At 45.2% G+C, this 22,087-nt stretch overlaps 1 pseudogene across 1 annotated transcript in view; it reads right to left on the bottom strand.

Annotated features, from left to right (window-relative positions):
* Positions 1–22,087, bottom strand: part of LOC310780760 (voltage-dependent calcium channel subunit alpha-2/delta-3-like) — a 140,394-nt pseudogene that overhangs the window by 56,037 nt on the left and 62,270 nt on the right. Inside the window, exons 8-9 of the transcript in view lie at positions 12,551–12,629; positions 6,032–6,165 (exon numbers count right to left, since the gene is read on the bottom strand). The product of the transcript in view is annotated as a voltage-dependent calcium channel subunit alpha-2/delta-3-like (transcript). The remainder of the gene's footprint in view (positions 1–6,031; positions 6,166–12,550; positions 12,630–22,087) is intronic.

Raw genomic sequence — 22,087 nt, 5'->3', positions numbered from 1 at the left:
GTGGGATGCACACTCAGCATTCACATCGGTATTGGCCGATGTTAGTCATTTTCTCAATATATCGGTGTTGGCCCGATGAGCAACGTAACAGCAATGTTAATATAGGTTATCGCATCAGACACAATTTTCATATTGAGAAGAAACAATGTGGCAATTCTTTTCCAAATGTTTTGGAAATAAAGACATTAAACTTAACTGTATGTGTACATGTGTTTTTCAGTATGTACAAAAATCGATTCTTATAGAAACTTCTTTTTATACAGATAATATTGGCATCGGTAATATCGGTTATCGGCCATAACAGCAACGTTAATATCGGTTATATCGTCAAAAATGTTCATATCGGTGCATCCCTAGTATGTAGAAACAGGGCGGATCCCATGCTAATCCCCTGTTACCACGTTTGACAATGTGCTATCTATTTCTGTTTCCTGCTGATCTGTTTCAGCATCTATCAGCTCGGGTGTGTCTCTAACCCTAACAGCTACTGTATGTCAGACATATGGACCGCCAGCTGTCCAATGGGAGTGCTATCTGCTCCACGCATGGTGATGGTTCTGTTCCAACGTCGTCATTGATTATAGAGCTGCTTAGTACGAGGCCAGGCCTTATCCCGGCCCGCAGAATATCATTCATAAAACATTGAAAACATTGAAAAGGCATCAGAACAGCTCATCCCGGCAGTTATTATTATAGGCTATTGGGATTTTCGCCCAGAAGATGAGAAAGGAGCTTATTGTGGCAAAATCGACCAGAACGAATAACACAGACAATCTCGTTTTCACACCGGAAAAAACCCACACAGCCAAACAAACAAATGCCACCGCACGTTTTCACACACGACCACACTGCCAGCGTTGTGGCGACAACCGGCAAAGCAAAAACCAACACAGCAACACCGATGATGAATGGCCGAGGGAGGCCGAGTGTGTCTGTGTGTGTGTGTGTGTGTGTGTGTGTGTGTGTGTGTGTGTGTGTGTGTGTGTGCTCGAAGCGTGTTGTGCGTGTGTCGGATCAGACGTGCAAAAGTGAACAATCCACTGAACCGGTGACAACAACAATGGATCGGGAGGTTGGGTCAAGCCTGCGAAAAAAAACGGTACGGTATGCAACTGAATCAAGGTAGCGATACACAACACAGACACACAAAACAGAAATGCCATGGGGGTCACTATAGAGAGGCAAAGTGAACGTCACTTCCTGCTTCAGCACTGTACCAGAGATTTTCATCCGCTTCATTTATTTTCCCATAGACATTTCGTAAAATGCTTATAAATATAGTTTTATTGGTCAAACCAAACGATTCAGATATATTTAGAATCGGGAGAGACCATAGAACATTTTACTCAGACCAAAACTAAAGCAAAACTAAACTAAACTAAACTAAACTAAACAAAACAAAACATTGAGAAAAAAAAATCTTTAAATGCGCAGTTTTTTACGTTTTGGTCCGAGTGAAATGTTATGCGGTCTCTCCTGTTTCTAAATATATCTGAACCGTTTGGTTTGACCAAGTAAAACAATTTTTATAAGCATTTGACGAAATGTCTATGGGAAAATAAATAGCGGATGAAAATCTCTGGTACAGTGCTGAAGCAGGAAGTGACGTTTCACTCTGGCTCTCTATTGTAGTTAGTTTACAGTCAATTACACACCAGGGCTTCAAACACATGTGAGCACAGCACAAGAGATGGCAACAGCCTGGAGTCAAGAGTTTTACCTTCTGTGCTTGAGGGAGCTACAGCGATCAGATTAAACAAAGGAGGAGAGGAGGAGGAGGAGGAGGAGGAGGAGGAGGAGGAGGAGGAGGAGGAGGAGGAGGAGGAAGAGGAGGAGGAGGAGGAGGAGGAGGAGCACAGGGGGAGAGAAAGGGTCAATACGTTTTGTGGACAACTGTCAAAAAGGCTTTTACTGCGGTGCGCCCAAAATGCAGTGCCAGTATCAGTGGGCGTGTTAAATCCACCGACATCGACTCTGGCTGCGGCTCCTGAACAATGACTGTGTCAAGAGGAGATGGCTTGATAGCCGGGGGAAGGTCACGACCCCACAGCGCCGCCGCCCGCGCACGACAACAAAAAACAACGACACTCGAGTCGTTACTGTCGTCGGGTCAGACTGTGGAGTGCATCATGTACTTTGACTGCAACAAAACGCTTTAGGACAAGAGAGAACAGGGAAGAGAGAAGCAGAGAACAGACCAGAAAGGGGAGTCGAAGTCGAAGGGTCGGCAGAGTGAACGGGTCCGTTTTTGAACGTGGTGCGGTGGACCGCCTATAGCGGGCGGTTCTGCTAGCCTAGAGCAACCTCGCCTTTGTCTCCTTCCATTTTCTCAAACCCACTCTTTCTTAATCTATTCAGAACCAGCAGAGGACAAATGACTGTTGCTGTTCACACTCCGTGACCAAACACAAGCACTTGACAAACAAGGACTATTGTGCATAGCGACTGCACAGTAACCTATTGTGTGTGGATTATGGATTGCAGAGGATTCTATGCGGTGGCAGTTGTCCTGGTGCTGTGTTGTTCAGGAATGATCATGTCTGTGCCAGAGAGTTAACAAAGCATGTGGAGTGGGATTAGCTATTCGTGGGATTATTTGAGTTTGTTGGGGAGAAAGTATGATGGAATAAGTGAGAGGGGAAGTCATCACTCGGTGACTGTGTTTACATGGACTTGAGTATGCCAGTTATGAGGCTTATCCTCCTGGTTTGGATCATATTCGCGATATGGCGTTTACATGGAACACAGAGAAAGCAGGTTATTCATATCCCTGTATGCATGATAAGTACTAGTATCCAGGTTACAGATTACTGCAGGCGATAGAATTTATTCGCTAACCCCGGACAGCGCCATATTGTTGACATACCGTCCTGCAGCTGACAACTATAGTGACGGCCTTATTGTCGTTTCTGTTCCATTACAAAATAGCGATAGTGATGACAGCAATAAAAAACCCAGAGTTGTTGTTTGTATTGCTGCCGTTAATGCCTGTAATAATAAACTAAAGAAAAAACGAGGTGAACAGACTTTGCTGTGAGGAGCTGTCAGAAAGTTTCACCTGTCTCTCCTAACTATCCACACACCTCTCCTGTGCTGCTGACGTATCCTCAGTCTCGCTCCCTTCACGTCTGTGGACGGTAGATAGAAAAGAAAAACCACGGGGACTTTATTGCTGTCATTACTACAGCCGTGTGTAACGCAGGTCACCATCCGAACACAATTGGAACGATACAGGTAACGCTAACGGCGGCTATCTTCCTATAAACGCTGCTCTTAAGCTTCTGGCATACTCTTCGCGCCCAGCCAAGCGCATAGGGCGCGCGGCGATTATGATGTCATCGCACGGGGCGTGTCGGGGGGCGAGGCCTGAGCGCAGCGCGGCGCGTCCATGGAGATTTTTCTATCAGCGCGTCGGGTTTTGCTGCCTGTGCCTGTGAGATCTCCGTGGTAGGCTATCAGCGGATATCTGCTGTGATTGAGTCCTCACCGTCGTAAAGTCGCCTTTGAAGCATGACGTTCGATTATAACGAACTAGTTGTGTGGCTTAGCCTTCCCAAATGTTGACGGTCGTTTTTTAGAATTGAATACATAGAATTGGGAACGTTACATTCAATTTCATTCAGACTGCCTGGAGGAGCGAGCTGAGCACTGAGTATGTTCTGTTTTGGCCCGCGCAGAGTGCGTGCGCCCTCCTCAGAGCCCCGCCTCCAGCGCGTGCACGAAGAGTATGCCAGAAGCTTAACATAGGATGTGAGCTGCTGCGTTATGTCGAGAACATGGCGGCGGTGGGCGTGCCCGTACGTGAGTGACGTCAATCGAATAAGGTCTATTTGCGCAGGCGCCTGTGATCTCTACAACACAAACCGGCATCATTATTATTATTTTCGGTTGTACTGCGTGTGTGTGACATCATTCACCTTTTTTGGGCCAAAGCTGTGTGGGATTCCCTTGGATTCCCTCTTCACGGTGGTCTGCCCCCGGTGGCGCGCTGCTGCTGCTGCTGCTTCTTTCTTTCATTTTAGTCACAACACCTTCATCCTGTCTGTATACTACAGACTGAGACTACAGACTGTCCTGTAGTCTGTATACTACAGACATGAATGGGTCAGCGCGTAGCCTATATTTAATTCTTTCGTCGCTGAAGCACAAAACTCTGTTTCCTCATCGCTTCTACCTGCGCCTGCGCAGGTAGTCCGCTGCAGTCAGAAGCCAGGATAAGGTGTGCAACAGTATCCCGAGTACTCCAGCCTGCATAACCGGGTTTCTCAAAACCGGGATAAGGGCTTATCCAGGTTTCTGAAATGGGGATATGATGTTTACATCCGCAAACACAAAAACAGGATACTCTAAAACCCTGATAATAACCCGGGATACTCAAGTCCATGCAGTCAGTGTCATTTTTTCATAATGTGTGTGTGTGTGTGTGTGTGTGTGTGTGTGTGTGTGTGTGTGTGTGTGTGTGTGTGGCATGGGAAACAGAGGGAGGTCAGTTTGTAGCAGGTTTGGGAGAGATCAGAGGCTAGCTCACCAATGCAGCAGTATGTTCTACACCCACGCTACACAGCTCCCAAACACACACACGAGGCTCATTCACTTAATGATACCATCTGTCGCGTGCACGTATGTATGCACACGCACACACACACACACACACACGCACGCACGCGCACGCACGCACACACACACACACACACACACACACACACACACACACACACACACACACACTCGCACTCTGAGACATACAAACACAAAACAACACATTGTTCGCCCTCTGTTTGTTGTTTGTCACCAATACCATCATTTGGTGAAATTCATCTGTTTGAAAAATGCAAATGCACATGTTTGATCTGGAGCTGGAAGAAAGAGTATTATCATATATATATATATATATATATATATATATATATATATATATATATATAATACAGTAATATACGTTTGTTTGGGAGCAATAGCAAATGGATTACATTCTCTTAAAGGGCCACTTTGCTGAGTTTTAACCATATTTGTATCATTACAAAATCAGTAGTGTCACAGGTGTGATTGATTGTCAGATACCCCCTGGTTAGTTGTCATGTGATTTATGACTGGGGCACCGGGTTAGACAGGAAGTGGGAGTGGCTTAGAGATAGTTTATATGACGTGGCACTTCAGGTACGCAGCCCCTCTCTGCCAGACTTTGGAAGGAAGCCACGTAGCCTATTGTCTGTCACTCCTGTTCTCTAGAGACTCTTTCATTAGTTTTCACGTACTGTATGGGTGTGACTTTATTGACGTCCTGTGTGATAACCTGTTGCTCAGTCAGTTCTGTTGTTGTTGTTGTAGCCGGTTTCGGTCGTCTAGACGCGAGTCTGATTCTATTTTGAGACCCGACCCCGTCACAGTAGCATTATGCAAATGAACAATGTTCAACTTCCCTCCATCTTGTCTTGCCCGAGAGCTTCCTGGTCCACATCTCTGCAGCCACTGCTCTGCTCTCCCATGCCTTATTGTCTCCTTGTGTTGTCTTCCTTGGCGCGTGAGGAGAGCGGTTTCAGCGGTAAAACTTTCAAACTGCAAAGTTATTGGATGCAATTGAAGGGGATATTTTTTTACACCCAATCACAGTAAAAAAAATTAAATAAAAATAACTAAATCCGAATTATGTCACTGCAGTTGTGGTCTCGACCGGTCTTGAAATAAAATCCCGAGTCCGGCTTGTCCGAGGACGAGGCACGACCAAGACCGAGGGAGGGTGAGTCCAAGAGGAGAAACCATCAAAATGTGGTCTTGAGACCAAGACCGGCCGAATGATGTCATTTGGTCTAAGAAGTTTTGCGACATCATAATGATGTCCTTTGGTTAAGGAATTTGAACATTGTTCATTGGCATAATACTGATTTTGTAATGATACAAAGCTGGAAATCAGCAAAGTGCCCCCTTAATAAAAAACAAATACCCATCTGAATCCATACACAAACAGTTAAGGACCGATGAGGGAACTAGAGTCCAGTACCATGTGAGAGATGGGGGAGCGATGTCCACTCACGGTGCTATCGATGTAGGCCTCGGTCCACACCGTGTCGTGCTCCTGGTCGATCACCTTGGGACGACTCAGCACATGCAGGTACTCCATCACATTCTCCTGCACGTCTGCTAACGTGGAGATCTGAGTGAAGTAGCCTGGGGTGAGAGAGAGAGAGAGAGAGAGGAGAGCAGAAATGATAAATTAGAGTAGATTTATGTTGAATTTATTTCAATGAAATTATATGAAAATTTCGATTTTTTTCTTACCACATGTCTGAGATTACACTTTTTAAAAATATTTTATCAATAATAAACATCATAAAATATTAAAGGTACTTTTCAGGTGGTATTTGAGTCATAACATATAATCATAATACATACATTATGATTGAAATACATTCCATTTAACTTTGTTGACATTTTATTTGACTAGGCATCTCACCGACATCCTCAGTGATGGTATGACATCATTGATGACATCACTGATGACATAGGTAATTAGGGCAATCACCTAATTTAAAAAAAATGCAATACTTTATTAATTCCAGTGAGTAGTAGGGAGGTCAGAGGTCAAAGTCAGCTACTGAACAGCGTCCTCAGAGCTGGAAGCGGACTCAGTGACTCGCTCAAGGACACTTCAGCAGATCCTTGCCGACAGGGGGGGCTTCAACAATTTCCATCTCCCTACTCATGACACCGACTGAGCCCAAACAGGAACTGTGTGTGCTTGTGTGCGCGCACGAGCGTGTGTGTCTGTGTTGCAGGATTATGCAATCTCCATATCTCTGAAACAGATTGACAGTGTAGCACAGTCACATCCCGATATCAGCAGGGCCATCATCAAACTAGCAGATCTGTTTTTTCCAGTACTCATTTGACTCCTCACCCTGGCTGGCACCAAAGCAGAGAAGTTACATCTGGAATACAATAAGCTTGCAGTAGTGCAGGCAGCCGGCATGGGCTTGATGAAGCAGATGGTAACCTGGATATGTAGTACGAGTAGAATAGCTGAAGAATTTCCCGCAGTGATGTACAAGTGAGAGCAAGTCGGCCTGAATGGGTAAGTGTTATGTAAATGTAATGGAAAAAGTCTCCCATTTAAACCAAATGTGATGCCATTTCCTGTGATGCTTATACCGCCATTATGATGCTAATGTCTTATGCGCGAGAGAGAATATACTGTTATCTCAGCGGGAGACAGGGAGGCGCAGACGAAGAGAGCGAATAAGGACGAGAGACAGACAGACAGACAGACAGACAGACAGACAGACAGAGTGAGAGAGTGGAGGGAGAGAGAGAGAGGGAGAGGAAGGATCACAGAGAAACGAGTTACCACCCACATTTCCACCCATCCGTAAAGACAGCAAACTGCCTTCATCACTGTAAAGCAGTCAAGGAGAAAATCATAGCCAGAGGAAATAGATTTTGGGGTCATCGTCCCCGGCAACGACCTTTACTCCACAGGGAGAGAGAGGTACAGTAGAGGGACAGAGCCAGATGAGTCTAGACACAACACACTGATTTACGGCCAGCAACAAATAGCCCCCCGGTTAACCTTAGGATACGATCGATCACCGATAATCTGATCCTAAATCACGATAAAACACGATTTCAGACGGCAGCCCGTCTTTATTGTCACACGGACACTACAACACATGCATGCGGCCACAACACACACTCATGCTGACGGTGGCCGGTGAAATATGTCCTCTGCATTTGCCCCATCCAGGCTTGTCCTTTCCTCCAGGGGGCAGGCCATGAGCAGTGGTCGCTATTTCTTTCCAGCGCCCGGGGACCATCATTGGACCATCATTGGACCAACTTCAGATGTTGTCGTCACTGGTTGGATGACGATCTTCTGCATGTTTTTAGTGGGGGGTTATGTACGGAGGAACCCCCTGGGGGGTACGGGGAGAACATGCAAACTCCACACAGAAAGGCCCTTTCGACGAGATAACCCACGTGGGCAGTAGGCACTGAAGATATGGGGGGGGTCACAACTCCAGCACCCAGGCGAGAATCGAACTCAGGACCTTCTAGCTGTGAGGCGACAGCGCTACCGACTGCACCACCGTACCCCCCAAATCTGTGAGTATGGTGAAAAGCACTTCTGAAACTGAAGGTCAAACTGAACTGAAGGGGCAAAGATCAAAGTCCCCCATCTGCAGGTGTCATGTTTGCATTGCATTCAGTAATGCAGGGCACGTTAAAAGCAGATTACCCCGTTGTGTTCACTAGAGAGCCAAAGTGAACGTCACTTCCTGCTTCAGCACTGTACCAGAGATTTTCATCCGCCATTTATTTTCCCATAGACATTTCGTAAAATGCTTATAAAAATAGTTTTACTTGTTCGAACCAAACGCTACAGATATATTTAGAAACAGGAGATAATCGCATAACATTTCACTCAGACCAAAACGTAAACAAATGCGGGTTTAAAGAAAAAAATCTTTTTTCAATGTTGTTTTAAGTTTTGGTCAGAGTGAAATGTTCTATGCCTATGGTCTCTCCCGATTCTAAATATAGCTGAACCGTTTGGTTTGACCAAGTAAAACTATTTTTATAAGTTATTTTTACGAAATGTCTATGGGAAAATAAATTGCGGAAGAAAATCTCTGGTAAAGTGCTGAAGCAGGAAGTGACGTTCACTTTGCCTCTCTATAGCAACAAGAATGTGCTCGAATCTAAACTTGTCCTCCTTTTGTCTTGGCTTCAGAGCCACTCGCATCCAGCTATTACACCAGACAGTGAAATGACAACACACACCCAATAACACACACACACACACACACACACACACACACACACACACACACACACACACACACGCACACACACCCTTAATCCGGCTTCCAGAGATGAGAAAAGTACACACATTTTTTACTTAGAAGTACAGTTACTTGTGTAAAGAAAGACTCTGGTCAAAGTAGAAGTAGTTTCCACTTGTTTGCTCAAGTAAAAGTAAAAAAGTACAGGCTCTGAAATGTAATCAAGTATAAAAGTAACAAGTATTTCTACGGGCTGTTTCTGTAGCAAAGCTGACTGAACCCCACGTCATATTAAGATAACTAGAATTTTCACGCGTTAAATCTAGGAAATTACCGGTAAAATAGATTCAAGATTCAAGATTCAAGATTCAAGATTTTTATTGTCACTCCGTAGTACAAGTATCACGTGTGAAATTCTTGTGCTGTAGGCTCCGTCACAACATAGTGCAAAAAATAAAAGATATATAAATAAAAAACAAGAGGCAACAAGCAATAAAGCAGTAAGACACGCCACAGACAGTGGCGTATTCACTGCCCATATTGCAAATGGCATGAACATACTTTAAACATAATTAAACATAATAACATTCTGTTAGGTGCAAATAGTGTATACCTAATTAAACATACCATTGAACATTAGTCATACATATTGGTAGCATCTACAGTGCGGTACAGTACGGCTACTACACTATTTGTATATGTTAAGGAGTCTCGTGGCCTGTGAGAAGAAACTGTCCCTCAAGCGATTTGTGCGTGCTCTTGGGACCCTGTATCTCCTCCCTGATATAATATATATATATACATATATATATATATATATAATATATATATATATATATTATATATATATATATATATATATATATATATATATATATAAATATATAAACGGACAGTCCTTCAAGTCAGTTCTGGTGGAGCACAAAGTTCTTCATCACTTGTGTTAGTGGTAGGGAGTGGACTTGGTTCAGGCGATGTGTGCCCAGCGCTTGGCGGATCCGGATCCGACACACGTGGGCCAGACTGCGAGGACATCTCTTAGCCTCCAGAAAGACCCTGAGCGCCTCGGGATCTGCCCTCACCTCCAGCTGTGCCTGCTTCCAGGTCACCAGGGCCGGGTCGGCGCCGTGGTCCAGGAGCAGTTGAACGAAGGGCGCGCGACACCTGAACCTCAGCGCCCTATTCAGCAGGCGAGAAGCCACGTCACGGGTCAGAACGCAAGCGGCCTGGAGCAGGAGGCGGAAGCAGTCCAGGTGGTTGTGTTCAGCGCTGGTGTAGAGAGGAGACCAATCGAGGCGATTGTCGACAACAGCAGCATGGAACCTGATGAGCTCCTGCAGTATGTCCAACCTTCCCGCGTGGGCAGCACAGTAGAGCACGGTGAGTGCGAATGGGCTCCTTCTGTTGGGGTCGGCCCCGGCTTCCAGGAGGATCCGGACGCAGTCCAGGTGACCGCGGACCACGGCCCAGTAGAGAGGCGTGCGGCCGTTTAACTGGGCTGTCTGGTTGATCAGGCAATAGGCCCGGTTAGTGTGACAAACATTGTAGTCAAACAGGCACCTCCTCTCATGGATCTGCCTTCTAAAGCTCTCTTCCTGTAGCAGGGTCCTCAGTTTGTCCAGGTCTCCTCTGTAGGCGGCATCATGGAGCAGCCAGTCATCATCGTGCTCTGCTCGAGCAGCCATTCCTTCAGCTCCGACTATGTGTATGCTGCGTCTATGAAGCGTCAAATTGTTTGACTGACATCACTGATGACATCACAATTGCTCGAGTGACATCAGTGATGACATCACTCACTGATTTCACTACTGATACTGTACTTAGTTACTTCCCACCTGCCAATTATTGTGCCTGTACAGACGGACCCGACCAAGCCGGAGGCAACACGGGGTCGTGAACCTGCGACCTTCGTGTTGGTAGGCGGGGAATCTTACTGCTGCACTACCCAGAGACCCCAGGAGTTTTTATTTTATTTTAATCACCGGCATTTCCCTTATTTCATCAATTTGCCAAAAGGAGTCTTGGCATTACAATTCTCCTTGCTCCATTCAAAGGCTACACAGGGAGAGATTGCAATAAGCATTTTAGGAAAATGAGACTAAAAGCCTTGAGCGACAGGGCACAGAAGCTGACATTGTTTAGCTTGCAAAACTGTTCATGCCAGAATGGATTTGTCAGTAAAGAAATCAAAGTGGATTTCCGTTGTGATGGATGTTGTGCTCAGAGAGCAGAAAGACCACTGAGCCTGTTCTGCATTACGCTGGCTACAGAGTGTCACTTCCAGCCTGCATCATCGCCTGACGCACGCACACACACGAACAAGCACACACACACGCAGGCACGCATGCACACACACGCACACACACGCGCACACAGGCACGCACGCACACACACACACACACACACACGCGCGCGCACACACGCACGCACACACACACACACACACACGCAGGGACGCACACACACGCACACACACATGGACACACACGCACAGGCCAAATCATTACACCTCAAACTGACTGGATAAGACTCTGATATCGCTCCCAAGTGGTATGATGGATGCCCTTGTCCTCTTATCCACACACACACGCACGCACGCACACACACACACACGCACACACGCACGCACACGCACGCACACACACACACACACACACACACACACACACACAAACACCTACACGTGCGTACACATACATGCACATGCACACGTACACACCACTTGTGCACACAAATATGCACACAGAGACGCACATTCACACACCCTGTGTGACCCACGGCTCGCCTGTCTTATCTTAGAGCCTGAGGAAATGGACCCGGGCCGTCTGTGTCACCTGACCTGCCTCCAGCTAAATATAGAACCTGAGACAGCCCTGACCACACACACACTGAGACAGCCCTGACCACACACACACTGAGACAGCCCTGACCACACACACACAAGTGCTCTGTGCACTGAGACAGCCCTGACCACACACACACAAGTGCTCTGTGCACTGAGACAGCCCTGACCACACACACACAAGTGCTCTGTGCACTGAGACAGCCCTGACCACACACACAAGTGCTCTGTGCACTGAGACAGCCCTGACCACACACACAAGTGCTCTGTGCACCGAGGCAGCCCTGACCACACACACAAGTGCTCTGTGCACCGAGGCAGCCCTGACCACACACACAAGTGCTCTGTGCACCGAGGCAGCCCTGACCACACACACAAGTGCTCTGTGCACTGAGACAGCCCTGACCACACACACAAGTGCTCTGTGCACCGAGGCAGCCCTGACCACACACACAAGTGCTCTGTGCACTGAGACAGCCCTGACCACACACAGAACACCTGCAGAGCGCTGTATCACAAAGAGACTTTAGGCTGAGAGTAACATCTAATGTGACTTAATCTGCTCTGTGCAACTGGAACCAGCTGTTACATACACATGCTGATACTCATAATCACAGAAACACAGATGTGCACGCACACACACACACACACACACACGCACACGCACACACACACACACACACACACACACACACACACACACACACACACACAGCACACACGCACACACGCACACACGCACGCAAACACTATCACTTTGAAGCCACAGACCATGTGTCAGAGAAAGTACTGTACCACCAAAACACCAACAACAAATCCTAAGCTCCAAAATGTCTTCACCTGCCCCCTGCTGACAGCAACTTTCTCCTCCCAAACACAGATTCTAGAGCAAAGTTACAGCAGTCTCTCTGCATGTGTTGTGAGATCCCACCTTTGTTAGCGCACGCCATCCATTTCAGATTATCTGCGAAGGCTGACTCCCGACCAATCAGGTAAGGGAATATGCGGACCTGCGGAGAGAAAGCAGATAGCTGCCGTCAGTCATTTTAATCGCATTCCGATAGGGAGAGACATATAGCAGATAACAGCGTCGAAGCCAGGGCAGAAGGCTCCTTCTTTATCTGCCAGTGATTAGCAGGGTCTTGCCCCCCCGCCCCTGCTTAACAGAGGTGATTAGAAACTCGTGGAAGTTTGACATTCTATTTTTAGACTGTTATTTAAATTTTAAATAGCTCTGTTAGACCCGCCAACGTAACTACATCCCACAAACGTAATAAACCACAAATGTAATACAAATCTGCAGCTTTTAATGTGATAATCCCACTAACGTAATAAGTTTCTCCCACAGAGGTAATACGTAGCAGTTGCCTACCACAAACGTAATACGTAATTTCCCCTCAAATGTAATCAAGCACTGCAGGAATAGCATGTTGTGTCTTCAGGGAACAAGTGAATGGGCTTTTAGAATGTGGATTTCACTTAAATAAAATAAGGTCTGTGGTTAAAAAAAAAAAGTTGGTGGTAGTGGTCATTTTGTTTTCAGCAGGATAAGCTTCACAAACGTGAATCACTTTTATGACTTTTGAAATGTAAATGTTTAACATGTTTTAACGTGTTTAACATACCTCAAATCATTCAAACAAAATCAACTTGATGAATTAAATAATGATGGATTAACAGATAGTGTGGACTCAGAATTTGTAATCAGAAAACAGATGATACCATAGGAAACAATATTTTGAGTAGAAGGATCCAGGATCACTTTGTGAAACGCGTCACAGAGTTTCTGCTGGCAAAGGAGTAAAAGGGAGATCTGGGTACAGGCAACATGATGGAGGGAAGCGAAACATGGTTCACTCCCATATACTGTAACATTGTAACGGTATATTGTAACATTGTAACAATAGAAAGTAATCCTTTAATACTCATGCTTCACTAAAATCTCTGCTGCTAAACCCAGAACCCAGCCTGCCCATCAGACCTCTGTCGGCTCTAGCAGCAGGTGTGTGTGTGTGTGTGTGTGTGTGTGTGTGTGTGTGTGTGTGTGTGTGTGTGTGTAAAACAGGTTGCCAGATTGGACCAGATGCAAGCCTCTGGGGGCACAGCTGCCATAGCTCCCTTGTCTGCATTTTTCACAGCCTCCCTTCACCCTGACAGCATGTGTCCGTGTGTGTGTGTGTGTGTGTATGTTCGTGCGTGCGTGCATGTTTGTGTGTGTGTGTGTGTGTGTGCGTGTGTGTGTATGTGAACGCGCACACGTGTGTGTGTATGTATGTGTGTGTGTGTGTGTGTGTATGTTCATGTGTATGTATGTGTGTGTGTGTGTATGTTCGTGCGTGCATGTTTTTGTGTGTGTGTGTGTGTGTGCGTGTGTGTGTGAGTGTGTGTGTTTGTGTGGGCACGCACACATGCATGCAGGCATGGATGAGGGTGTGTGCGTCTGGAGTTGGATGACTGCACACAACAGAAGGGGCTGAAGATTACAAAAAAAAATCTTTTAAGTGCCATTTCTTTCCTGGCAAACATTTCAGTAAGGAATTATACTCCTTGTATGTCATTGTTACTGCTGTTCTTAATAGATGAACTGTTGAACTCTTTATAAATTCAATATTGACAAACAGTTTAAGCTGACAAAGCTTAAGCTTAGCTGCCAGGCTGTCTTCTGTTTTCTATGGATATTGTCTATTGTCCGTTGTAATGGGTTTCACTGTGGATAATTACAGTTGTCAGATTGTCATTTTTAAGCAGCCCTCATTATCAAGACTATAATCATCCTCTATTCTATTCATATAAACCTCAACCGTCTGAATGACAGTGTCTCAATATGAAGACTAATCATCCTCTATTTTATTCACATAAACCTCAACCTCAACGAGTCTAGTGGCCAGAGCCGCCATAGAGAGAGAGGGAGCTCTAGAAAACAGCTCTTGGTGGCTTCTAAAGAGAAATCGACCCAATCATTTAAACTTGGATCATTCAGAGTCGTTTTTGACTTTGCGAGTGACACCCAGAAAAAGTTGCCCTCGAGTTTTACAGCAATTTATTTGTATGTGTATTGTGTATGCACAATGTATCTAAGAAATCTAATGTTTAAGTTTATGAAAAGGCTGGATGTGTCAACAAACGGTATCATTGTAGCTCTTTCAAGCCCCTCAGTGAGCTGTTCACATTATACATCAAGTTTAAGGGTCCACTGGCTAAAATGCCTGTATGTTCTGCCTGTGCGTTAAGTTATGTATCTTTTTGTACATTCTTTTATGATTTTTATTGCCTGTTGTATCTCTTGTATGTTAATCCCGTGTATGTATCCCTATGGACCTGAGTCTGCTAATAAAGTTGAATTGAATTGAATTGTATGGGAAACGGGCTTTCTGAGCCCCATGGTGTCACGTGACTTGCAATACCGAACTTGGCCACAATGGCAAAATAGTTTCACAGCCCGGAGCTGTTCCTGGGGGCGTGGTCTGGAGGTGTTTCAGTAGGGTTTTGAGTGTGTGTGCGATGATGTCCCTCCACTGGGGGTCTGAACTGCAGCAGGCGGACTATTAAATATGGAACAGGTTTACTGCTGTTAAATACAGTGGGGACAAGAAGCAGCACTGACTGAACTCAGAGCATGCAATCTTCAACCTACCCCACTGCACAAGATCTACAGTATATACGAGGCACGCATGAAAAAACACACACACACACACACACACACACACACACACACACACACACACACACACACACACACACACACACACACACACGAAAGAGTGTAAACAAATGCATGTATGTACACAGACTGATTTACACTATATGCACACACGTTCATACACAGGCACATGCATGATGCGCAAATACTGCATTCACATTCCTCAATTATTTACTCAGCACTTAAGTAAATTATTTATTCCTGTGTAAATGTTAACACTTAAGACTGTAAATATGTCTGTAGCCTGTAGGGTTACACATGTGTTTTAATGTCACAAAGGCATGATTTATAATAGATCTTAAAATGTCACGACTCCAAACCGAGCAACTCGGTACAAAAAACAGGGCATCATCAACAATCATCCATTCCAAGGCATTGGTGTGTACCGCAACTTCCGCAAGGCACAAGTGAATGGCTTGAACCCGATAAAGCAAGGCTCGAAATACCCGCAAAATAAAATTCTTGCCTTATTGTAAAGCTGACAATGACAGGCAGAATAGAACTTCCATCCATTCAAAGAGCAGGTGAGCAGGCAGATGGGTAGGCAGAGAGATAGAGCCAGAAAGGCTAGTGAGGTACAAAAGCAGATTGTCTGTGTCCGGGTGTGTGTGGCTGTGCGCGCGCATGCACGCGTGTGTGTCCGTGTGCATGTGAATAAGTGTGCCTGCCTACCAATTATGTGTGCACGGCACATGTGCAGACTGTGTGTGTGTGTGTGTGTATAGTGTGTAGACACACACTGTGTGTAGAGAAAAAGGTTATTTGTGAATATGGAGGTGGTCAGTGAAGGCAGCAGTAATATAAAGGGGGTCACAGTGATAAAAGCCGATAATGCCTTCATCCTGCACTGTCACTCACACTCTCCTGAGACCTCGCTCCCACAAACTTGACAACACAATCTCTGGTACACACACACACACACACACACACACACACACACACACACACACACACACACACACACACACACACACACACACACACACACACACACACACACACACACACAGACACACACACACACACTTGCAGACTGGGTGCCAGATGGGTTCTCTCTGCTTCATTATTCTCTGCGTGGGAGCTGGGGAGTGCATGGTGCCTTTTGTTGTGTTGCTTTGTGTTGGGTTATATTGCCTTACATTACCTTATGTTGAATGCTGTTGCATTGCTTTCAAGTTGACAGTATGTTGTGTTGTTGCATTGCTTTCAAGTTGACAGTATGTTATGTTGTGTTGCATTGCTTTCAAGTTGACAGTATGTTATGTTGTTGCATTGCTTTCAAGTTGACAGTATGTTATGTTGTGTTGCATTGCTTTCAAGTTGACAGTATGTTATGTTGTTGCATTGCTTTCAAGTTGACAGTATGTTGTGTTGTTGCATTGCTTTCAAGTTGACAGTATGTTATGTTGTTGCATTGCTTTCAAGTTGACAGTATGTTATGTTGCATTGCTTTCAAGTTGACAGTATGTTATGTTGTTGCATTGCTTTCAAGTTGACAGTATGTTATGTTGCATTGCTTTCAAGTTGACAGTATGTTATGTTGTGTTGCATTGCTTTCAAGTTGACAGTATGTTATGTTGTGTTGCATTGCTTTCAAGTTGACAGTATGTTATGTTGTTGCATTGCTTTCAAGTTGACAGTATGTTATGTTGCATTGCTTTCAAGTTGACAGTATGTTATGTTGTTGCATTGCTTTCAAGTTGACAGTATGTTATGTTGTTGCATTGCTTTCAAGTTGACAGTATGTTATGTTGTTGCATTGCTTTCAAGTTGACAGTATGTTATGTTGTTGCATTGCTTTCAAGTTGACAGTATGTTATGTTGCATTGCTTTCAAGTTGACAGTATGTTATGTTGTGTTGCATTGCTTTCAAGTTGACAGTATGTTATGTTGTGTTGCATTGCTTTCAAGTTGACAGTATGTTATGTTGTTGCATTGCTTTCAAGTTGACAGTATGTTATGTTGCATTGCTTTCAAGTTGACAGTATGTTATGTTGTTGCATTGCTTTCAAGTTGACAGTATGTTATGTTGTTGCATTGCTTTCAAGTTGACAGTATGTTATGTTGTTGCATTGCTTTCAAGTTGACAGTATGTTATGTTGTTGCATTGCTTTCAAGTTGACAGTATGTTATGTTGTTGCATTGCTTTCAAGTTGACAGTATGTTATGTTGTGTTGCATTGCTTTCAAGTTGACAGTATGTTATGTTGTGTTGCATTGCTTTCAAGTTGACAGTATGTTATGTTGTTGCATTGCTTTCAAGTTGACAGTATGTTGTGTTGTTGCATTGCTTTCAAGTTGACAGTATGTTGTGTTGTTGCATTGCTTTCAAGTTGACAGTATGTTGTGTTGTTGCATTGCTTTCAAGTTGACAGTATGTTGTGTTGTTGCATTGCTTTCAAGTTGACAGTATGTTGTGTTGTTGCGCATTGCTTTCAAGTTGACAGTATGTTATGTTGTTGCATTGCTTTCAAGTTGACAGTATGTTATGTTGTTGCATTGCTTTCAAGTTGACAGTATGTTATGTTGTTGCATTGCTTTCAAGTTGACAGTATGTTATGTTGTTGCATTGCTTTCAAGTTGACAGTATGTTATGTTGTTGCATTGCTTTCAAGTTGACAGTATGTTATGTTGTGTTGCATTGCTTTCAAGTTGACAGTATGTTATGTTGTGTTGCATTGCTTTCAAGTTGACAGTATGTTATGTTGTTGCATTGCTTTCAAGTTGACAGTATGTTGTGTTGTTGCATTGCTTTCAAGTTGACAGTATGTTATGTTGTGTTGCATTGCTTTCAAGTTGACAGTATGTTATGTTGTTGCATTGCTTTCAAGTTGACAGTATGTTATGTTGTTGCATTGCTTTCAAGTTGACAGTATGTTGTGTTGCATTTAGGGATGCACCGATCGATCGGCACGTGACCGGAAATGGCCGATTTTCACGTGATTGGCCTCGATCGGTGATCTGCGCCGGTCACTCTAAATAGCCGATTCTGTGAGCCGATTTTCACATGACGTGCGCGCACCCCAAAGCACCGAGACAGGCACCCAGCCACCACACCACACACGCCAGCATACCTTCCTCGTTGTGGATTTTTTTCACCGTCAGTGAAGTAGACAAATCTCACAGTTTGTCACACATGCAAGTCGTTAACGCGGTTCACGGTCTTAAAGGGATACGCACACAAATGAGGGCTATACACGCAAATGCTGCATCAGGTATCAATGGGTTAATGCATAAGTGAGGGCCAGTAAACACCCCCCATATACAGTACAATAAGCTGATCCACTGCTTGTGGCCTGAACAACACAGCGATGCCGAGCAGTGTTTCATCTCTTTGAATTGTTCTGTCCCTCGCTGTGCTTTGGTCTCTGTGGATGGAAGCGGTGAGAGTTTGAGCAGCAGTGTGAAATGGAAGCAAATTAACTTGTTGACTGAGCCGACACAATAGCTGAAATGAGCAGGACTCTCTGTGGACCTGCAGATCATTAGAGAACCAGAGGGATTAAACGTGGAACACGCCACACTCCTCTCAGCTGCACAGAAAGGTGCATCTGCAATCGTAAGAAAAACAAACGAAATTCTGAGACACCAACCAAGAATATTACGTTAAAAGAAAAATGTGGAGCCTATTCTATACCCTCTAACCATCTACTTCAGCGTAGTAGACCTCTGGGCTCTCCTGGTTCTGTGCCTTGCAGGAGCCTGGTGGGTGTTAAGGCTGATTGAGTAAACACCGGGGCCCAGGTGCACTCCACCAGTGGGAGGATCGTCACAGCAGACCCATTTCACAGCAACTGTTTTGAAGTGGCAAAGCAGGAGTAACCAATACATTCATGATGGTTCCATTCCATTTAGGCGTTCCAGTGTCAGGGCCCTCATTTCTTTTTTTTTTATCATTCATTTTTTATTTTGTAGGCAAAGCATACATTCATACAATATATACAGTATCCTATGACTACCATACAATTATGAATATTTATAAACCCACTTATCCCTCTACCCCCCCCAATACCCTCCCCACCCCCCCACCCCTTACCACCAATCCGGCTATCGCAACTGGCCATATAAATTAAAACAAAAATAAAAACAGAAACAGGCAGACATCAAATAAAAATAATCACCTAATCAGAAGATCTTTTAACTTCGAAATTAAATCTGTCCATACTACAATCGTGTTTGGTTTTGCATTGTTAATTCTTGCTGAAGATAGTTCCAGGTATGAAATGTCCAGAAAGCTCCGAAGCCAATGAGTATGTGATATATCATAGGGCCCTCATTTTTGGTTACACCTGCTTTACCACCTCAATTTTTCTCTCTTCCGCGTTCAACGCAAACGTATTTGTTCTTCCGGTTCAGTGCTAGTTGCGAAGGCCACTAGTGGCTAATAATATTAGCCACTAGTTAGTTATGTTATATGGCAGTAAAATGCCACTGAATGACCAAATTGATATAACCGTTAACCATTTCGAGTAACACTGATTCCATACGGATCACCAGCGTTAGTTTGTTGTTTATAACGTGGCTATATTCATAACGTTTCTATCTCGGATGCGTAATTTCGAATCGCACATAGGTTACGCAACCTAAACATAGGTGCGCAACCTAACGTCCACTCCACTAACGTCAACTTAAGAGCACAATATTCCTGGAATGCAAGTTTAACTAAACAGTTACATGTCCTCTGCATTCTACATAAAATTAAGATATTACGGGTTGTTTTATTTTGTATGTTACATACGTATTGGCCAAGATATGTTAGTTTATGGGGGAGTAATTTTGTCACTTTAGGAGCGGCGTGTGCGCAGCCATCTTGCCTGCGGAGTTTTTGGCAAGTCAAAACGGAAATACTATTACAAAATGACGTAATGCGGAAGCGTCCATGTGTTTGCAAAGAATAAGGTGAATAGAGGGTATGCATGTGATGTCACAGAGGCAGAAGTCACTGCAGGGTCACGCCCACTGAGTCACAGCAAGACTGAGCTTGAATGCAGTAATCAGCCTAGATAACTGACACCTGCTTCTCAGGGAGGAACTTGACACTCATTTTGACACTCATTCCTGATTGAGGGGGCGTGTTCCAGTGGGTGTGCATACCCTCTATAGACCGTTTCAACTTGACAACAGAAACGTTCTAAATCGGTCCTATGCTTACTTCCTGTTGCATTGTTTGCTAATACAATAACTGACAGGAAATAAACTCGAGTTCAAACTGTTCCCTAGTAACATCATTCCAGTGAAACAGTCTTTACAGTAGCTGTTGAAGATGCAGTACATTGTAAAGTACTAATAGGCTACTGTAAGTTAAACACAATCTGGATAGAGAATAGAGAATTTCTGCTACATTTGAGTTTCATTCAAAAACGAGATATTCATCATTTTGGGGGGGGGGGGGGGGGGGCTGTAGCTACTCTGAAATGATTGCTGGCATGAAAGTAAAAATTATTACTGTAAAACTAATGTTAGTTAGTAGATATTTCAAGACTGTTAATTGCCAACAAAATAACATTTAAAGGATGAAATCATCTATCACTTTTGAAATACTTTCAAAATATACTGTAATACACAGAATGTCTCACCCACTGACAATTCCAATTTAAGTGCAGCATTAGATTAGCACAAAAGATAGGCTTTGTGTTGTCATGTCGTCACACTGGTTTGGCGTTGTGGTTTAGCCTGGGCCTTTTCCTGTCAGTTAACCAGCTGCAGGCAGGCAGCAGACAGCAGGTGGCAGGCAGCAGACAGACAACAGACAGCAGACAGACAGCAGGCAGCAGGTGGCAGGCAGCAGACAGACAACAGACAGCAGACAGACAGCAGGCAGCAGACAGACAGCAGGCAGCAGGTGGCAGGCAGCAGACAGCAGGTGGCAGGCAGCAGACAGACAACAGACAGCAGGCAGCAGACAGACAACAGGTGGCAGACAGCAGACAGACAGCAGGTGGCAGGCAGCAGACAGACAACAGACAGCAGGCAGCAGACAGCAGGTGGCAGGCAGTAGGCAGCAGACAGACAGCAGGCAGCAGACAGACAGCAGACAGACAGTAGGCAGCAGACAGCAGGCAGCAGGTGGCAGGCAGCAGACAGACAACAGACAGCAGGCAGCAGACAGACAACAGGTGGCAGACAGCAGACAGACAGCAGACAGACAGCAGGTGGCAGGCAGCAGACAGACAGCAGACAGCAGGCAGCAGACAGACAGCAGGTGGCAGGCAGCAGACAGACAGCAGGTGGCAGGCAGCAGACAGACAACAGACAGCAGACAGACAGCAGGTGGCAGGCAGCAGACAGACAGCAGGTGGCAGGCAGCAGACAGACAGCAGACAGCAGATGGCAGGCAGCAGACAGAAGACAGCCAGCAGGTGGCAGGCAGCAGGCAGCAGGTGGCAGGCAGCAGACAGACAGCAGACAGCAGATGGCAGGCAGCAGACAGACAGCAGACAGACAGACAGCAGGTGGCAGGCAGCAGGCAGCAGGTGGCAGGCAGCAGACAGACAGCAGACAGCAGACAGACAGCAGGTGGCAGGCAGCAGACAGACAGCAGACAGCAGACAGACAGCAGGTGACAGGCAGCAGACAGACAGCAGACAGACAGCAGGTGGCAGGCAGCAGGTGGCAGGCAGCAGACAGACAGCAGACAGACAGCAGGTGGCAGGCAGCAGACAGCAGACAGACAGCAGGTGGCAGGCAGCAGGCAGCAGGTGGCAGGCAGCAGACAGACAGCAGACAGACAGCAGGCAGCAGATGGCAGGCAGCAGACAGACAGCAGACA

Source organism: Poromitra crassiceps (assembly GCF_964638095.1).
Source record: "Poromitra crassiceps genome assembly, chromosome: 8".
In the NCBI taxonomy this organism is placed as follows: domain Eukaryota; kingdom Metazoa; phylum Chordata; class Actinopteri; order Beryciformes; family Melamphaidae; genus Poromitra; species Poromitra crassiceps.
This window is presented reverse-complemented; position numbering and strand designations above follow the sequence as displayed.